Source organism: Helianthus annuus, chromosome 7, assembly GCF_002127325.2.
Source record: "Helianthus annuus cultivar XRQ/B chromosome 7, HanXRQr2.0-SUNRISE, whole genome shotgun sequence".
In the NCBI taxonomy this organism is placed as follows: domain Eukaryota; kingdom Viridiplantae; phylum Streptophyta; class Magnoliopsida; order Asterales; family Asteraceae; genus Helianthus; species Helianthus annuus.
The window spans coordinates 5,192,213-5,212,478 of record NC_035439.2 but is presented as its reverse complement, the minus strand read 5'-3'; the positions used below and the strand labels follow the sequence as shown (position 1 = coordinate 5,212,478).

Sequence of the window (20,266 nt, the reverse complement as noted above, 5' to 3'; positions counted from 1 at the left end):
CTTGCATGTCTGAACGTGTGTATGCGTAATCTTTACCCATTTATGAACGGGGTCAAGTATACTCCATACTTTTGTTGTATGGGTATGCATCAATTCTGTTATTCACCGTGTGAGGGTTTTTTAGAATTGCGTGAACTTTGTAAAAGCTTATATTACCGGAACTCTACCCATTTGTGAATGGGGTCGAGTGTACTCCATACCTTTGTCGTATGAGTCCGCGTCAATTCCATTGTTTGCCTTTTTGGGGCTCAGGAATTGTGTTAAGTGTGTAACAAAAACTTGTGTATCCGGCCGGATAAAACATGCAAGTCTTTTTGCCTTTTGCTGGCCTATTACAATAGTTGCGTGTGGTTACCACTTTGTATAGGTATCGTAAATGAAGATTTTGCCAATCTGTTTTTTGGATACCGCGAAGTGGAAACACGCATTTGTAATAGTAGTAAACAAACAACAATGTATAAAATGACGTTTATTTATTTGCAAATGACCTGCGGTCCGATAGGTTACATAGAGAGTGTAGGAACATAGCTTACATATAGCAGCGTCTAAGCTGTTGTGCGTTCCATGTTCTGGCGATAGGTTCGCCCTCTAGTGTTTGTAACCTGTATGCGCCCTTCCCTAAGACCTCGCTGATGAGGTAGGGTCCCTCCCACTTGGGGGCAAGTTTTCCTGGGCGCTCGGCATTAGATGCCTCGTTGTCACGTAGGACGTAGTCCCCTGGAGTGAAAGTACAAACGCGGACTCGCGCGTTGTAATACTTTTCCAGTTTGGATTTGTATTTGGCCTCGTTGATGGCGGCGTTCTCGCGCCTTTCTTCTAGGAGGTCCAAATCGATCCTACGTTCCCTGTTGTTGTCTAGCTTTTCGATAGCCAACATTCTAGGAGATGGGAGGCCCATTTCCGCGGGTATCACCGCTTCAGACCCGTAGACGAGGCTGAAAGGTGTTTCCCCATTGCTTGTTTTTGGGCTAGTGCGGTGAGCCCATAAGATGCTTGGGAGTTCATCGACCCAGCCACGCCTGGCTGTTCCCAATCGTGCTTTGATTCCGTCGACTAGGCCTTTATTTATACTCTCGACTTGGCCGTTCCCTTGCGGGTGTGCGACTGACGAGAATATGTGTTTGATGTTCAGCTCTTCTAGCCATTTTTGGAATTCGTCGGCAGCGAAGTTGGTGCCGTTGTCGGTAACAATGTACATTGGTAAACCGAAACGGCAGATGATGTGCTCCCAAATGAACTTTCTTGTTATCATAGCAGTGGTTGAAGCGAGTGGTTTCGCCTCTACCCATTTTGTGAAGTAATCAACCGCCACTATGATAAATTTAACTGCACCTGGTGCGTCCGGGAATGGTCCCACTACGTCGATCGCCCATTTTTGAAAAGGCCATGCAGTAGTGACGGGGACCAGATTGTTTTTTGGCCGCAAAGTTTTTGGTGCATGGCGCTGGCAGTCCATGCATTTGCGTAATTCTTTGACGGCGTCCAGGTGCATGCCGGGCCAGTAATACCCGGCATTCATGATTTTTGCCACGACCATGCGTGGTCCGGCATGTATGCCGCATATGCCCTCATGTATCTCTCGGATAAGGTATGTGGCATCTTGTGGATTAACGCATCGGAGGAGCGGTCCGAGGTATGACTTTCGGTATAAGATACCGTCTCCCATTTGATAGTGGCACGCTTTGTATTGCAACTTACGTGCCTCTGTTTTGCTCTCGGGAGTCACACCTGACTGAAGGTATGCGATAATTGGTGTCATCCATGACGTTGTTCCGTATTGGATGACGCTGATCTGGCGGAGAGGAACCGAAGGATTTTGCAAAATCTCGATACGTATCTCCTTTGCCAGGTGCTGGAAGCTGGTGGATGCAAGCTTTGATAGTGCATCCGCGGATTTGTTTTCGCTTCGATTAATGTGTCGAATATTGAATGAAGCGAATTTGGATTTTAGCTGCAGGGCTTGCTCGAGGTAGAGGATCATGATATCCCCTTTGGCGGCATAGTCGCCGCGTACCTGGCCCGCAACTAACAAAGAATCGACGTGCGCTTCCAGATGTTGCACGCCGATTTTGACTGCTAAACGTAGCCCGGCTAATAGTGCTTCATATTCTGCCTCGTTGTTCGTGCTTTTAAAATCGAGGCGGATGGCATATGTAAGCTCTTGGCCGTCAGGGCTGACGAGTCGCAGACCTGCGCCCGCACCTTCCTCGTTGGATGCACCATCGGTAAATAGTGCCCATATTTCTGAGGACGGCGGTGGGGGCGCAGGATTTTGGGATTCTTCGCATTCTTGGATGCGATCCGCTGGTACTTCAGCGGCGAAATCAGCTAAGATCTGGCCTTTGATGGCAGGGCGCGGTTTGTAATGTATCGTATGTGCGCCCAGCTCAATTGCCCATTTTGCTAATCTCCCAGAGATGTCGGGTTTGGACAGGATCGGGCCGATCCTGTAATTGGTTAGCACTGTGATGATGTGGTTTACGAAGTAGCGTCGTAACCGTCTTGAAGCATGTACCAGTGCTAGTACCAATTTTTCCATTATTGAGTATCTCGTCTCCGGGTCGTTGAGCATTTTGCTGATATAATAGATGGGTGTTTGAACCCCCGCTCGTTCCACTATTAATACCGCGCCCACTGCGTTGTCTGCAGCGGATAGGTATAAGATGAGTGGCTCATCTTTGCATGGTGCGGTTAGTGTTGGGAGTTGTATCAAACACTCCTTCATTTCCCGGAAGGCCATTTCAGCCTCTGTGGTCCACTGGAATTGTTCTTTCTTTGAACAGCTTCGCAGGGTCTTGATGAAAGGGTATGACTTGGCTGCGTGGTTAGCCAAGAACCTGTTGAGTGCCGCCAGCCTTCCGGCCAGGCGTTGCATATCTTTCATCGATGCAGGCGATGGCATGCGCTCGATCGCCTGCACTTTTTCCGGGTTTACCTTGAATCCATCTTTGGTGACGATGAACCCAAGGAACTTGCCTTCTTCCATTCCAAATGAGCATTTCCCTGGATTGAGCTTCATGTTGACGCTTCGCAGAGTTTGGAATGTTCTTTCTATATCGGTGAGCATGGTATCTTCCTCCATGCTCATGACGACCAGGTCGTCCATATAGATTTCGACACTTTTGCTTATTTGACCGCGGAAAGTGTCGTTCATTAGTTTCTGGTAGGTTGAGCCCGCGTTGCGCAACCCAAACGGCATTTTTGTATAGCAGTAATTTCCGGTCGGGGTCCGGAATGCCGTTTTGTCTTCATCCTCAAGTGCCATTTGTACCTGGTGGTACCCTTTGTAGCAATCGAGGAAACACTTCCACCGAAATGGCGCGAGGTTATCGACCTTTTCGTCGATTTCTGGAAGCGCGTAACAATCCTTGGGGCAGGCCTTGTTAAGGTCCTTGTAATCGACGCACATGCGCCAGCCCCCGGATGGTTTTTCTACCATGACAGGGTTGGATAACCAAGTCTGGTACTTGACTTCCCGCAGTATACCTGCGGAGAGCAGTTCTTCGATCTGCTCTTGCATCGCCTGATTTTTAGCTGACCCAAGGTGGCGTTGGCCTTGGATCACTGGTTTGATACCTGGTTTGGTATTCAAATAGTGCTGCGCTATTTCACGTGGGACCCCTGTCATGTCTGCGGGAGTCCACGCGAAGATGTCTTGGTTCCTGAAGAGGAGCTCCTTCAGGTGCGCTCTGGTGGTCGAGGATAAGGCGTGACCCAATGTGACCTTCTGTTCCGGATGCGTTGGGTTGAGAACCCATTTTTCCGGTTGGTCGACGGGGGTGGGCCTTGCGACCTTTGTCGGACGTGCTTCATCCGTCATCATGACGTCCTTGCGGGCGTAGATGATTGCAACCCCCGATGCGGTTGGGAAACCAACCGCGGAGTGGGGGACGGATGTGATCATATTGAAATCTCCCTGGGATTCTCTCCCAAGGAGGACGTCATAATTGGAGGTGTGGGGTAAAACCATGAAGTTAACCTCCTCCGTCCGCGTGTGTTTACCATTGGTAAGACGCACGGGAAATGTAATTTGACCTAGGGGAAAGACTGTTTCCCCTGCGAATCCGGCCAGCGGGTAATCTACGGCTTGCAACCGATCTTTGTCCTCTTGGTCAAATTGATTGAAGCATTGCTCGTAGATTATATCGGATGTACTGCCCGGGTCAATGAACAAACGCTCGGTGCAGTAATGGGCCAGCTGGCCTGAAATGACGACGGCGCGTCTATCACGCGGTCCGCCTCGGACTTTTGGGAAGACGACTTGCTCGTCTTTCCAATCATTGTCCGGTCTTCGTGCCGCTTTGCGCGGCCTACCTTTGCCTCCGTAAATCATGTGGGTGGACGCCACGTACATGGCTTTCTTCCCGGAGGAGGTACCTTCGTTGTGAGGGGTGATATGCTTGGTGGGCTTTTGTCCACCTGGTAAGAGGTGTTGTAGTTTCCCCTCTTTCAACGCCCGCTCAATCTCCAGCCGGAGACTGATGCAGTTGTTGGTGGTGTGGCCCGAGTCCTTGTGGTACTCACAGTATAGTGTGAGGTCCTGACTTTTCTTGGACTTCATTGGTTGGGCCGGTCGCAAGAATTGTGGATCTGCGAGGAGGACCTCTCTTGGCGACTGGTTGATCTCGGTCCATTTGCGGTCCCGAGATTCTTTTCTTGGTGCCCGAGTGTCTCGGGCAGGGTTGTAGGATTGTGGGTCAAACGTGTTGGGTTGTGGGAAATACGGTTTAGTAATATCCCGATTTCCTGCATCCCGGTTTCGTTTGTTGTTACGTTTGGACCCTTGGTGGGATGTTTCGCTTTGGGTTTTGCCTTTTTGACGTGCGGTTCGAGCGACCGCTGTGTCTGGGCATATGTCTTGACTGCGGTCATGACATCCTCCCATTTTTTAGGCAAACCCTCCTTGCCAGAGATGGTCATGATCATCTCTCTGTCTTTGACCGCCCGAATAAAATGGTTTCGCGCCATTTGGTCCGCCACGTCGCCTATCTCTAGGCATTCTTTATTGTAACGGATGACGAATGCCTCGAGCGATTCGTCATCCCTTCGCCAGATGTTCATGACGTCCAACGAATCGCGTTCGTGGCGTCGCTGCTGGCTGAAATGGGCGAGGAACTTGGCGCGCAAGTCCTCGAAAGAATCCAGTGATCCCACTGGCAAAGAATCAAACCATGCCCTCGCCAGACCGATAAGGGTCTGGGGGAAAAAATTGCACCAAGTGGGTTCGTCCCACCTGCCATTGACGCCTGCGCCTGTGAAGATGTTCATGTGGTCGTCCGGGTCGGTCGAGCCACTGTATTTCCCAATGTTGATTGGGAATTTTGTCGTTGTGATATCGGCGTTGGCGATGTGCGGGACGAATTTTGAATTTTCGGCCGCGGCCCTTGGCCTGTATGGTTCGTGCACAGGGCGCTTTGCCGCCCTGAGGTATGTAGTGCGGGGGTGACTGGGAGGAACATAGTTGCGTCCCCCCGGTCTGCTGTTGGTGTCGTGAGACTCCCTGCGGTAGGTTTGATCGTCAGGGTCGGTATGATCGTACCCTTCCGTGTAAGGTTGCGGGCCCAGTCGGCTCTGGATGCCTGGGCCGCGCCTGGAGGCTGACCGCCTCCTATCTTCCCCATAGGGGCCCAGGCGGGTATGCACTGGCCCTCTGGAGCGGGACTCATATGAGGAAGTATCCTCATTGAGTGTATGGACCGAACAGTAAGATGATCCACGGTCGTCATGTCGGCTTCTGGAAGCCTGACGTGAGTGTAACCTGCCATCGTATTGGAGTATACGGTTGGCAGGTGTGTGTTGTATTGGAGTAGGCCCAGCTTGTACGTTTGCTTCCGTACAAGCGCGGTTGTAAGCCGCTATCAGCAGGTCAGTCTGCTGTTGGTACCAGGAGTGTAAGTCCACGCCTGGTGGAAGCACAGTTGGGGCCTGTGATAAGTCGTGTCCGAACGCAAAGGATGGGATCCTTTGGGTGGACGTGCCAATGTGTCCGGGTTGGGGGGTCGAAGGGTGGACCCCTGTTGGGACCGGGGGATTTGGGTTATCCGCATTGGTGTTTTGGTTATCAGTCATGATCTTGAGAGGGAGAGGGATGGATTAAAAAGTGCTAAGAGTAGCGGTGGGCGCCAATGATGAAACAATGGTTAATCGGGCAGGGTTAACACACTGGTCTCGTCAAGAAGGGTTAATCCCTTCCTCTCGGAGATCGCTGGCTGGGTCACCGGTGGATGATCTCCTGCACAAGGAAACAAGCCGTGACTCGTAACAAGGAGGATGGGGTGGGGGGTGCTCCTTGTTACCACTCTCCGGCGTGAGAATCAGTAGTTTGCTTGGGAAGCAAAGCAAGATAGTAGTAGTAGTGAGAGAGTTGTGAAGAGATACCTCAAACCTGGTTTGGGGTTGGTATTTATAGCCGAGGAGTGAAGGAGGAGATTGATGGATGGGCTGACGACGAGCTGCACCGTTGCAGGTGTGTCAGTCTCGCCGGCCGTGGGGGTTACGCCACGTCAGCCCATTGCTTTAATAGCTCTGACAGGGGACTGTCGCCGGCGCCACTTGCCTTGTGGTGTCAGCCACTTGCCTGGCGTGTCAGTCCACTTGTTGGATATGCAGGGTGCGGTGCGAGCCGCATCGCTGCATGCGGTAACGTCTGAAGTTACCGCGTCTCCTACTTGTGCCCAAGAAATACGCGAGATGCGGTGTTGGCCGCATCATCGTATGTGGAGACTATTTGCTCGCTTCCCTTGTCGTGACGAAAATGGCCATATGATGCGGTGCCAGCCGCATCGATATGTTCATCTTCTTTCGTACTTGGGTCAAGCTATTCATCTTCGAACCGAATGGGTTCGAAGGATGTGACCGCATGGGTGCGGTTTGCTTACTGGTAGGGGTTTGTTTGATGCGGGTAATGGTCGTTTTGGGACCATACCCCTTCAGAAGGCCTACCTGTTTTTTTTTATTTAATTCCAATTAGTCAAAAAATATTGTAATCATTCAGTTGTTCTCTTGAAGCATTCAGCTATTGAAATAATCGATTACATTCGACTAAATAATATGTGTTTTCTTTGATTTATTTGTTGTTCGCCTGATCCAAATCTAATAGTTGTCACCTAAATGAGCACTAAGTCATCACAAATCAATAAGGATGGGGGTAAAACCTTTATATTCGGGGGCAACATGCTTGTGCTTTGAGATATCTACTAGTATCTCCTCGTAATCTATCCCGTTTACCCTACAAATGACATCGAAAAACTACATAAGAAACATAACTTAGACAAATATGAGCTACAATACTCGTACTCGATCACATGTAAATAAAATTTAACCTACTAGGCTACTAGTGAAATTATAAAAAAAAATGAAGGTAGGAAGATAACTTACTTGCAGAAGATGAGAACTGCACGAGACGGTTGAAACATCCGATCAACATACACTTTCATCGCCATTTTTATTAATGATATTTTTTGACGATGCTTTGAAATATATTAGTTTCATGATTGGATTGTTTGGTTTCTTTATTTATATCTAAGCTAGTTTCATGATTGGATTGTTTGGTTTCTTTATTTATATCTAAGCATTGGATCTCATTTTGTACTCTTCCACCGACTAGCCAACCACTACTTTCTTTTTGTCACCTTTGGCCCTTTCCGTTTACCGAGCCCATGATGTATGCCAACGTGTTATGTTATTTATTTATTTACTTTTATGTTTTGTTAAGTAGTTTGTTAGGAAATAAAGAGAAGAGTGGGGTTACCCATATTCTTATGTCACGTAACACTAGGAAATAGGGGTGTTGGTTTATTGAGTAATTTTAGCAAGTAGTGGGTTAGTGTTTGTATAGCTATTTATAGTCAGTATGTTAAAGTTTCTAGCATGAATGAAAAATATTGAGAGTTATCTCAAGTCTTGTTCCTACTATTTTCTTTTGAGCTTAATCCACTCAACGGATTATCTATCAACCGATTGGTACATATCAATTGGTATCAGAGCAGTCTTGATCCACTCCTATGGACGCTCAAGAATGGAACGAGTCGTTGAATCGAATCGAGTCGATACTTGTTGAGATTATTGATTTTCTCAAGAACCGAACTCGGTTACTGCAACCGGTTTCTGCCACCACACCACTAGCCCCGTCGCCCGTTGTCGCCTTACCAACACCAGTTTTTCTACCTTCACCAATACTAAACTACCATCACCAACCACTGAACCAGTCGTCACCCCCAGAACAAGTCACTTGCCTTTCTCCTTTGCTACCACAAACACCACAAGAAGTAGTCCTAAAAACCTCACCATCAACAGCCACATCCCCCCGACACCAAACACCACAATGGTCACCAATACCCACACCAAACGCTGCTCCTTTCCATCATGACAACCGGAATTCACTCGTGCACAACAAAGCATTGACAGAAGGCAAAGCCAAGGAACGCAAATGGTGCCCTCTATGGCGCCCCGTTGAGACGGCTCCGAATGCCACTAGCAAGACCGAGTGGTGGTCACTATGGAGTTTTGCTAGCACTTCTCCGAATTCAAACGGGAGTACCGAGTGGCGCCCACCTTGGTGCATTCCGGAGATCGGTCCCGATTTCATCCTTGAGGACAAGGATATTTTGAGTGGGGTGGATTGATGTATGCCAATGTGTTATGTTATTTATTTATTTACTTTTATGTTTTGTTAAGTAGTTTGTTAGGAAATAAAGAGAAGAGTGGGGTTACCCATATTCTCATGTCACGTAACACTAGGAAATAGGGGTGTTGGTTTATTGAGTAATTTTAGCAAGTAGTGGGTTAGTGTTTGTATAGCTATTTATAGTCAGTATGTTAAAGTTTCTAGCATGAATGAAAAATATTGAGTCTGAATTCTCTCTAAATTCCTTTCTGGCTTCCGTCTAATTTCTTTTGAATTTGATCCACTCAACGGATTATCTATCAACCGATTGGTACATATCAGCCCACCACTACTTTTTTTTTTGTCATATTGGGCATAAGACTAACAATTAGATTATTATTAGACTAGTAGTGTGAATGTCCGTGCATTACGGCTGGTGCGTCTATTTTGTCGTCTCGTAGTTGTTGGTGTTATGATAAAAGTTTGAGACTTAAAGTGTTACTAAAGACTGTATTACCAAAAAACCCAACAATAGCTCACGAAGTTGAAAAGAAATGAATGTTATATTAAAAGAAATGCTGCTCTTTTAGCTGCTAAATATGTAGAGGCATGTTAGCCATAGGTTAAATTGGGTCATATCTATTTTATTTTATTTTTTTATTTTTTTTTATTTTTTTGAACACCAAATTTCTTTTTATTCTTCTCGTTTTTGGACTTGAACCCAAGACTTCTCATTCCTAAGGTGTTTAAAGGTTTTGCCTTTGACAATGGACCACCACTTAGGTACCGGGCAAGATGAAATAAAGGACCTATAAATGACCATTAAAAAGACTCAAAGGCTCATCAAGTGATTCACATCGTTGACTTACAATCAAACACTTGTATCAATATATGCTCTAATACCAAGAGGGATTCAAATTCAATTTGAAATTCAAGAATTTATCATAACATACTTATACACACCTCTACTATCTCTATCTCATCTCTAGTTTTTGTAGCTCCATTTTGCTTGTGCAAATCATCTGTAAACAATAGTTGGCAAGGGAAAAATAAGAAACCAAATATCAAGCAAAAATTTTCAAGTGTAATAAGGTTGTTTTGCATAAGATTAATTTAATATAAATTCTCAATCAAATTCAGAAAATAAACCCGAGGCAATCTCATGCAGTTCAAAGTAGCCTCAGCTCAATTAAACAAGTTAAGCTTCGGTATGTTAAGCAGCTTATAAAATTTACGAAGTTTAACTCTGAAGTAACAAAAGTCATAAAAAATCATTTATTGTAGGATGCTAAACAAACTCATGTTTTTTGTTGGCATATCTTGTGCATCCTCAAATGAGAGAACTGTTGAACCTACATTTTAATATAACTATTATTGATAACTTACACCATCACCATTTATGACTTCACCAATACGGTATGTTGTCTCGGCTTCACTAAGTACCCTTTCGGCAGCCTCTTTGCTAGCAACCAAAACCATCCTGATTCCCATATTAAATGTACGCTTCATTTCAGCATCTTCAATGTTTCCGGGCTGGAAAAGGAACGACAGTTAAAAAAAATATTTATTAAAAAGCTGAATGTTTTAGACAAAAAGGTGTCCCAGGTCATCTCAACCAGACTCTAACCCATTTTGACCCATTATCCAACTCGAACCCATTTTGACAAAAAACTGAATGATTCCCATCTTGTCTGTCTGTTGTTACTTGAACTAAGATTGTTGATCGCTGCATATCTTCCATATACCAAGTCTATACCCCACAAACATAAGTCTCATTTCCCACAGCATGTTCAGAATGCTTAATAGACTCACCTTCGAATCTTGGAATTTCAGACCAGGTTACCAATATCTCTATTATAGGGATCCCAAAATATTTGCTTAAATAATCCAATTCTACATCAACGCACCATCTTCATTGTAATTATAAGCAAACAAGTAACTTCATCCAAACCCCTGACAAAATAGAATACCCTAGTAATAATATTACAAGTAATCTAGAGTCTAATTATAGTGCATACAGCCTCCCAAGTCGTTTTATTCAATTTTAGATTAGTACTGTAATGATATTGTTTTCAAAATCATTATTAACACACTAATTAACACCTAAAAATAATCAACATGGAGACAGTTTTCATACATTTTCAAATGAATATATTAAAAAGCTTCCTTGCAGCAACTGTAGTGAACATCCAAAATCCACACTGCCATGCAGCATGTTACATAATAAATAGTAGTAGAGGGTAGGAAATGTAATATGCTGTAATAGAGGGACTGTAGTGTAATATTGTTGTTATTGTTAGTTGATGGTAGTTATAAAAGATAACAACCCCAAGCTGATGGTTAAGCTTGTTTTGGGTATTTTTCCTCCTTCTCTCTCTGTATTCTCAATTCAGGCTATCAATTGGTATCAGAGCCAACCGATTCTCATCGGAGCTCATTGATTCCGGCCACCGCCAATATTCCGATCATCTTCTTCAGCGAATTATCTTCAATTTCTGCTCATTTTTCATTGATTCGTGGGGTGATTAATTGTTGATCATTCTATTCCATATCATTAATCAGTTGGCTGATTCTTGATTCCTTTCTTTGTTTCTTTTCTCCTAAATTCGGTGTTCAAACACAATTCTTGAATATGAGTACTAGAAATCAAGAAGTGGATCGCATTGCGGGGGATGTCAGTCATTTGGATGAGTTTACAGCCCAAACTCAGGAAAGTTTGCTAAGCTTGAAAGCAGCTTTTGATGCGATGCAAGCAACATTCTCAAAGATGGAGCAACAAGGAACAATGGTACAAAGGAATGAAGGTGATAGAACCAGTAACAATCGATTAACAAAGGTTGAATTTCCAAAATTCAATGGTGATGATGTAGAAGGCTGGTTGTATAAGTGTAAACACTTCTTTTCAATTGATGAAACTCCAGAAAGATATAAAGTCAGATATGCTGCTTTGCATTTAGAAGGAAGAGCTTTGTAGTTGCATCAAGGGTTTATGAAGTCTACTGGGAAACAAATCTGTGATGTAACTTGGGATGAATACACCAGAAATGCATCTACTAGATTTGCTGCAACACTAATAGAAGATGCTATGGGTGCACTCAAGGCGTTGACTCAAACTGGTGATTTAGACGAGGACTGTGATAAGTTTGATCTACTTCTAAACAAGGTAACTTTACCTGATGATACACAATCAGTTTATTCATTGAAGGGTTGAAACTAGAAATTAAATGCCATGTTAAAATGTTTAAGCCAAAAACCTTAAGGGAGACTTATTCTTTGGCTAGACTACAAGAGCAAACGAATAAGACACTGGGTTGGGATAGTTTGAATGTTACCAGCTCTAATGGGTACAAATATAACTCTACAAGGACCAATAATTTGACTAGTATTGCTAAGCAACCTGTGCTAGCAACACCTGTCAATTCAGGCCCATCAAATGCATTACTGTCAAAGAAAGTCATAAATAAGTATATGGATGATAAAAGGGCAAAAGGGGAATGTTTTTATTGCAATGAGAAGTATGTAGCAGGTCATAGTAGAGTTTGTAAGGGTAAGAAACAATTGTTTTTAGTGGAAGTGGATGAATATCCTGAAGATGAGGAGTTGGAAGGATTAGAGGAAGAATCTTTAGTGTAGGGTGATCCACAGATTTCATTGAATGCCCTTATGGGTATTCCTTCTAATTCTACTATGCAAGTCATCGGAACAATTGGTACTAAACAACTGTATATTCTGTTGGACAGTGGATCTATCCACAATTTTATGAGCAGCACTTTGGCTCAAAAATTGAAGTGTCTAGTCAAACAGATCAACAATGTACAAGTTACTGTGGCAGATGGTAATAAAGTAGAGTGTGTAAACATGTGCAAGGATTTTCAATGGGTCATGCAAGGCAACTGGTTTACTGCTGATATGTTAGTGCTTGATCTCAATAACTATGATATAGTGTTGGGCATTCAGTGGTTGCAAACCCTGAATTACATTATATGGAACTTTAAAAATTTGACTATGAGGTTTAATGTGGCTGGTCAAGATTTTGAATTAAAAGGAACTAAGAAACAAGGAGTGAGCCTATGTTCAATGGAGAAAATAGCAATGATGATCAAATCACAAGTCAATTTGGTGCAAGCTCAACTATTCACCATGCAAGATCCAGTAGGAGAGCACTATATGTACCAACCAAGAATTGGAGAGGGTTAGAATCATGAAGGGCTTAGCAACCTGTTACAAGAATATGAAGATGTATTTGAAGTACCTAAAGGATTGCCACCTTCAAGACCCTTTGATCATAAAATTGTGTTAAAAGATGATAAGGTGAATTTGAACCTCAAACCTTATAGGTATCCGGGAGCTCAAAAGGATATCATTGAGCAAATGACACAAGAACTGTTGGACTTAGGGGTAATAAGGCATAACAACAGTTCATTTGCTGCACCAGTGGTTCGTGTAAAAAAGAAAGATGGTTCTTGGCGAATGTGTGTGGATTATCGAAGACTTAATGAGGCAAAAGTCAAAGATGTGTTTCCTATTCCCTTAATTGAAGAGCTGCTGGATGAGTTACAAGGGGCTAGCATATTTTCTAAATTGGATCTCAGGTCAGGCTATCATCAGGTTCGAATGTATGAACCTGACATATATAAGACAACTTTTAAGACACATCAAGGGCATTTTGAATTTTTGGTCTTACCATTCGGCCTCACTAATGCCCCAGCTACTTTCTAATCGTTAATGAATGCTACATTCAAGGACGTTTTAAGGAAGTGTGCACTAGTGTTTTTTTATGAGATTCTAGTCTATAGTGGCACTTGGCAGCAGCATCTTTTGGACCTTCTAACTGTGCTTCATTTAATGAGAATTAATTCTCTTGAAGCCAAAAGGTCTAAATGCTCCTTTGCAGGGGATAAAGTTGAATATTTGGGCCACATTATAACTAAGGAGGGGGTTTTCACTGATCCTGCTAAGCTAAAGGCAGTGCAAGAATGGCCTGTACCAGCCAATGTTAAACAATTGAGGGGCTTCTTAGTTTGGCAGGTTATTACAGAAGATTTGTTAAGGGTTTTGGAACCTTGGCTAAACCTCTTACTGAATTGCTTAAAAAAGAAGTTTTAAATGGAATGAAGAGGCTCAAGAGGCTTTCTTACAACTTAAAGAGGCTTTAAGTACTCCTCATGTTTTGAGGTTACCTGATTTTACAAAAAAAAAAAAAAAAATTATTGTGGAGACTGATGCATCATCCAAAGGAATGGGGGTTGTTTTAATGCAAGAGGGACATCCGTTGGCATACATTAGCAAAGCACTGTCTCCTAAACAGCAGAGTTTATCTGTGTATGAGAAAGAACTGTTGGCTATTCTTATGGCAGTCAAACAATGGCACCACTATTTGATTACCAAGCCCTTCATCATCAAGACTGATCATCAAAGTTTAAAGCACTTGTTGGAACAGAAAATTGTGACACCCTTATAGCAGAAATGGCTTTCCAAATTACTGGGTTATGACTATGAAATTTTCTATAAGAAAGGAGCTGAGAATATAGCAGCAGATGCATTATCAAGAGTGCAAGGAATGGTGTTATTTCAACTCAGTCTTAGCTCCATTGATGCTGCATTATGGCAGAAAATTCAAGATTCTTGGCATCAAGATCCGGATACTAAATGTCTTATTTCTAAACTGGAACAATGTGAAGTGGTATCTAATAGAACATGGGATGGTCAGGTTTTAAAAAGGAAGGGTAAGGTGTTGATACCTAATGATCAGTCTTTAAAAACTGATATCATGACCTTATTTCATGCATCTCCTATGGGTGGACACTCGGGCATGGTTCCTACACTTACAAAAATAAAAGATTATTTTTATTGGAAGGGGTATTATAGAGATGTGCATCGCTTTGTTAAAGAATGCAATGTTTATCAAAGAGCCAAATATAAAACCACTGCTTCTCCGGGTTTGTTGCAGCCTCTGCCTGTGCCTAATTCTATTTTCAGTGACATCTCTATGGATTTTATCTCTGGATTCCCTAGGATTCAAGGTAAAGATACCATTCTTGTAGTGGTGGACAGGCTCACTAAATTTGGCCATTTTCTGATCCTAAGTAATCCTTATTCTGCGACCACTGTTGCAACCACTGTTATGGATAATGTGTTTAAAATACATGGGTGCCCTGCAACAATAGTGTCTGATAGGGATCATGTCTTCTTAAGTGCCTTTTGGAAAGAATTCATGAAACTACAAGGCATTCAGCTAGCTATGTCATCATCATATCATCCTCACTCAGATGGTCAGACTGAGGTGTTAAACAGATTCCTGGAATCCTATCTTTGAAGCATGAGTATGGATACCCCATTGAATTGGGTAAAGTGGATTCCTTGGGCTAAATGGTGTTATAATACCACTTGGCATTTGGCTGTCAAAATGTCTCCTTTTGAAGCCCTATTTGGAGTTAAACCTAATATCCACATTCCCTATATTCCGGGGGATACTTCAGTGGCAGTAGTGGAGGACTATCACATGGATAGAGAGGGAATGATTAGGAAACTTAAAGCAAATTTGGAAAGGGCCAGAAATCGAATGAAACAAATGGCTGATGGAAAGAGGTCTGACAGAGAATTTAAGCAAGGGGATTGGGTGTATGTTATTACACCCTTTTGCACAACATTCTCTCAAAACACATCACAACAGGAAATTATCTCCTAAGTATTTTGGTCCATTTCTAGTTATACAACATATTGGAAAAGTAGCTTACAAGTTGGACTTAGCAAACAATGCACAAATCCACCACACGTTTCATGTATCGCTGTTGAAGAAGGCTCACGAATCCAAGGTGCTGACTGGTCCTATACCTCAGGGTCCTCGCTTTGTGCTGCAACCTCGGGCCGTGTTAGATAAACAAATGGTTAAGAGAGGATCTACGACTGCAATTGAACTGTTGGTTCATTGGGAGGGCTTACCGGTATCGAAAGCTTCTTGGGAGTTCATGGATGATTTTCAGCTGCGATTTCCCAATTTCCGTTTTTGAGGACAAAAAATGTTAAAAAGAAGGGGGTATTGTTACATAATAAATAGTAGTAGAGGGTAGGAAATGTAATATGCTGTAATAGAGGGACTGTAGTGTAATATTGTTGTTAGTGTTAGTTGATGGTAGTTGTAAAAGATAACAACCCCAAGCTGATGGTTAAGCTTGCTTTGGGTATTTTTCCTCCATCTCTCTCTGTATTCTCAATTCAGTCCATAACAGCAGCTGTAGTGAACATCTTAAATCCACACTGCCAAAGATGTCAAACTTACTTCAGATTAAAATAATTCCATTAAATCAACTTTAACAAAAATGTAAAAAAAAAGCCTACTGTAAGTTAAGTTAAGAAATGAAATAATTAAGTAACTTATTTAAGAACAAAAACCGTGTAAACTCCAGAGCCAGCAGTTAGGAGGACCACGATGTGGAACCCTTTCATCAAAAAGTTGTGGTACCACTTCCTTTGAAGCATAAAATGAAACTATTCAGAAAAGAAAAACAAATTAAAAGAAAATTAAGTAACTAAATACAAGGAACTAACTGTAGCCAGAGCTCTCTTCTTTAAATGAGCACGTACACATGAACCGAATGCCACAATAGGGATATCTTGGATTTCGGCTCTGATAGGGAAACATCAACCGCTATTTACATATACCCTTTCTACATACTATTCAATCAGGCGGGTTAGATAAAGGTAGCACCCATTGCTTGCAAGAATCAACATAAGTGCAAGTCGAGATTTATAAATTCTAGAGTTTACAAACACATAACCACGAGCCAGTCTCGGCCCCTCTGTTAATTATCATTGATTGATCAACCACAAGAGCCGGAAAATCTGAAACATGGGAAAATAATCATGTAGGCGGTTGCCATGTTCCTGGTCTAAATGAGGCACCCGATCCTGTTGACTCTGCTGACCTGTAAACGAGTATAGTTAGGGGTGCCAAAATGATCAGATTAGGTAACAGGTCAAAAAAAGTCCTGCTTGAAAAGGTCAATTTTCGTAGGGGTCACAACGGGTTGGCCCGTTCCTTTTCAACTACTTTTCTGATTCGGTTTTCAAAAATACGTGTTAGATATATTTATTAAACTTAGTTATGTTAACTATGTACTTATTCGGATTTTCTAAGTAGGATATTAATGTATTATAAGTACTCAAACTATTAGATGATAGGTGCGTGCATTGGCTATGATAAGCGGGTAAAAGAATTCGAATAACTGCCGGAGGCAGTTACCCGCCAAGAACAACCGCCAAAACACTGCATATATATATTGTATTACCGGCAATATGTCCGGCTATCAAGACATTCATACTATCGTTTGAATTGTCCATTAATATCATCTTATATCATTCATCCTTTTCAAATAATGCCTATCCAATTTGGTTCAATCATGCATGAGCATTTCAATTCAGTCACTAATTCCGCTGCACAAACATCTTCTGATCCCCAACATAGTGGTATCAGAGCAGAACCGGGGAAGAAGACGATTGAAATCAAATCATCATCCACTGTGTTGCCTTGTCAACACTGCACGGATGAAATGAAGAATAAGAACAAGCGATTTCAACGTGAGAAAACATGTTTCTACTGCCATCAACCAGGGCATCAAATCTACGCGTGTAACAAGAAGGAAACTGACGAAGCGACTCAGTTGATCCGGCAAGCGGTGAACATGGGAATACAGAATCGAGGGAGAGATAGTAGTGATCATCAAGAGATGATTGTAGTCGGTACCGAAGGAGGGCTATGGAGCGATATTTGGTACGTTAGTTCTGTTATTAAACACCATATGGCTGGAAATTTAAACGTATTCAAACGTATTAAACATATTATCGGGGTTGATACACAATCCGGGGAAAACAATTTCTTGTTTACACGTGGGGTTGGATCGGTTGAAATCAAAACTGGAAACGAAACTATGAGAATTCAAAGTGTTTTCTATTCTCCGGAATTAGACCGAAATGTTTTGAGCATGGATCAATTAACAATGCAAGGTTTTACTGTTAACAAAAATGGTGATACTTGTAAAATTTATCCTATGTTCTCTATTCCGGTTGATAATTCCGTGAACGATGCGAGTGGGTTGACAAAGGAAGAAGAAATGGGGTTAAAAGAAAAACAGGGTATTATAGAAGAAAGTATGTATGATAATGAATTCAAAGAAAGGTATTTGAATTCGTATTTTGAAGAACTGGATCTATCGGCACAAGAACTCGACTGGAATGTGATGATCGTTAAAGAGATGGAATTCCATGAATTTGCTGACTGTAAATCCTTTCTGGACTTGCTTGATGATCGAGAATTTGTGTTTAAATACAAACACATGTTGGAGATGAAATTTGAGGAAATGGTCAAATGGTTCCTGTATGATTTTATGGGATTAACCACAAGACCGCTTCCACCATTTACTCCAAACAAGAAGAGAATAAACCTGTTAGGTTTATACATACTAGTGGCAAGCGACGGTGGATACAAAGAAGTCACTACGGAAAATTTGTGGCCTGCAATTGCAAAAGATCTAGGATTTGATTACGAAGATGGAGACTACATGAGGGTCATTTATGCCATGTATCTCGACATCCTAGAATACTATTATAAATACAAAACGATACAAGGGAATGTGCAGGAGAAGAAGGTAGTGCATGAAGAAGGAGGGTCATCCACGGCTTTTCACAGAGAAGCAAGAAGTGCAGATAACGATTACTCACAATCTGCAGGTTCAGGACAAGTTGCTCTCTTCGCTGGAGTTGATGATGCTGATTGGAATCAAGGAAAGAAAAGGAAGCGATTTAACTTCAACTATGCTAGATGGGCAGTCGAAGAAGCAAACCGGAGCGTGTTGGAGAAAACTGTTAAACATAAGCAAGTTTAAGGGGGGTTATGTTAGATATATTTATTAAACTTAGTTATGTTAACTATGTACTTATTCGGATTTTCTAAGTAGGATATTAATGTATTATAAGTACTCAAACTATTAGATGATAGGTGCGTGCATTGGCTATGATAAGCGGGTAAAAGAATTCGAATAACTGCCGGAGGCAGTTACCCGCCAAGAACAACCGCCAAAACACTGCATATATATATTGTATTACCGGCAATATGTCCGGCTATCAAGACATTCATACTATCGTTTGAATTGTCCATTAATATCATCTTATATCATTCATCCTTTTCAAATAATGCCTATCCAATTTGGTTCAATCATGCATGAGCATTTCAATTCAGTCACTAATTCCGCTGCACAAACATCTTCTGATCCCCAACAATACGTGGAGTGGAAAAGAACAAAGAGCACTTACTCTGGTTCTTGTTTTGCTTGATCTTGAACCTCTTTCTCCTCTTGTGTCTTATTACTCCTTTGATTAGAAATTCAAATTAAATTAAACATAAAAGGAATCCTAGTATGTTGACAAGCTTAAGTAGACCAAATAAGGACTGATAGGTCAATTGACTTACCGGTTGCTACTTGTCGCTTCAGATGCTTCCCCAGATTTATCAACTTCATGGAAAACATTCATAATAAATAAAATTGTCATATATGTATGGAAAACATTCATAATAATAAAATTGTCATATATGTAGGCGGCTGATCATTAGTTATGGCTATTTTTCGAAAATAACTGAAAGAGGAGTTTGATAGTGAGTTTATATTGTTGGGGTCAAAATGGGTCAGGTTAGTTGACCCTGAACACTTTTTTTTTGCAAAAAATATAACTAAATAAATAAAATCTTAAATCTGTATACATGATTTACACTTTACCTTCTCATGCAACTGGGAGTTGCTGAATGAAACTTTTTAGGTCTGGGCCATCGCCTTTACCTATACAAATGTAAGTGAGGTGAATAAGCAAAGGATATTGATTCGTATGTTTTCAGTTAAAGTTGAAAATTTATAATTAAAGTAAAAAAAGAAAATGTAGCGTACCCATGCTTGTTATTTTACTACCACTGCTTTCCCTCGCTTTCTTTTCTTCCTTCTTGAGAACTTGATCATATAAAAGTAATTATTAGTTATTACACAAGGGTTTCATATGATCAGGTACGAAATAACAATAGATGACAATTAGAATATGAGCAAAGCTTAGATGACACTTATAGGCAACATTTTCTTTAACACGCTGACGCCTTGCCTCCAGCATAGCCATCTCTTGAAAACAACATGATAAATTTTGTCAACAAATAATAAAGGAAATCCACTATACATCTTCATAGACAAACTATAGAATTTAGTCAAATGGTAACTTCTTGAAGTGATAATCTCTAAGAGCATAACCTATAACCCTGTTATTTGTTCCAAAATCTGAATGGAATCTCGTATCTCTTAGGAAGCTTATGAGACATTCAAATTGCTTTCCTAACTTCTCTCTTGGCGAACGTGAATTTCAGGTTTTGAGCTTGGGAAGACGATTGACAATGCTAAAGCCGAAGGTGAGTTTTTGGAAAAAAATCATCAGAAAAGATTTCATGTACCGCTTTAAGTGTACAAAATAATGTTAAGTAACTTATTTAAGAACAAAAACCGTATATCACGAACTCCAGAGCCAGCAGTTAGGAGGACCACGATATGAAACCCTTTAATCAGAAAGTTGCGGTACCACTTCCTTTGAAGCATAAAATGAAATATTCAGAAACGAAAAACAAAACTAAAAGAA

The 20,266-nt window shown here is 41.8% G+C and overlaps 1 long non-coding RNA gene across 1 annotated transcript; it reads right to left on the bottom strand.

Annotated features, from left to right (window-relative positions):
• Positions 1-19,069: 19,069 nt before the first annotated feature.
• LOC118480540 lies at positions 19,070-19,585 on the bottom strand. The gene is made up of 3 exons (XR_004863191.1): positions 19,540-19,585; positions 19,375-19,434; positions 19,070-19,113 (listed from the first exon to the last, which is right to left on the bottom strand). It is a non-coding gene; the product is annotated as an uncharacterized LOC118480540 (long non-coding RNA).
• Positions 19,586-20,266: the final 681 nt, after the last annotated feature.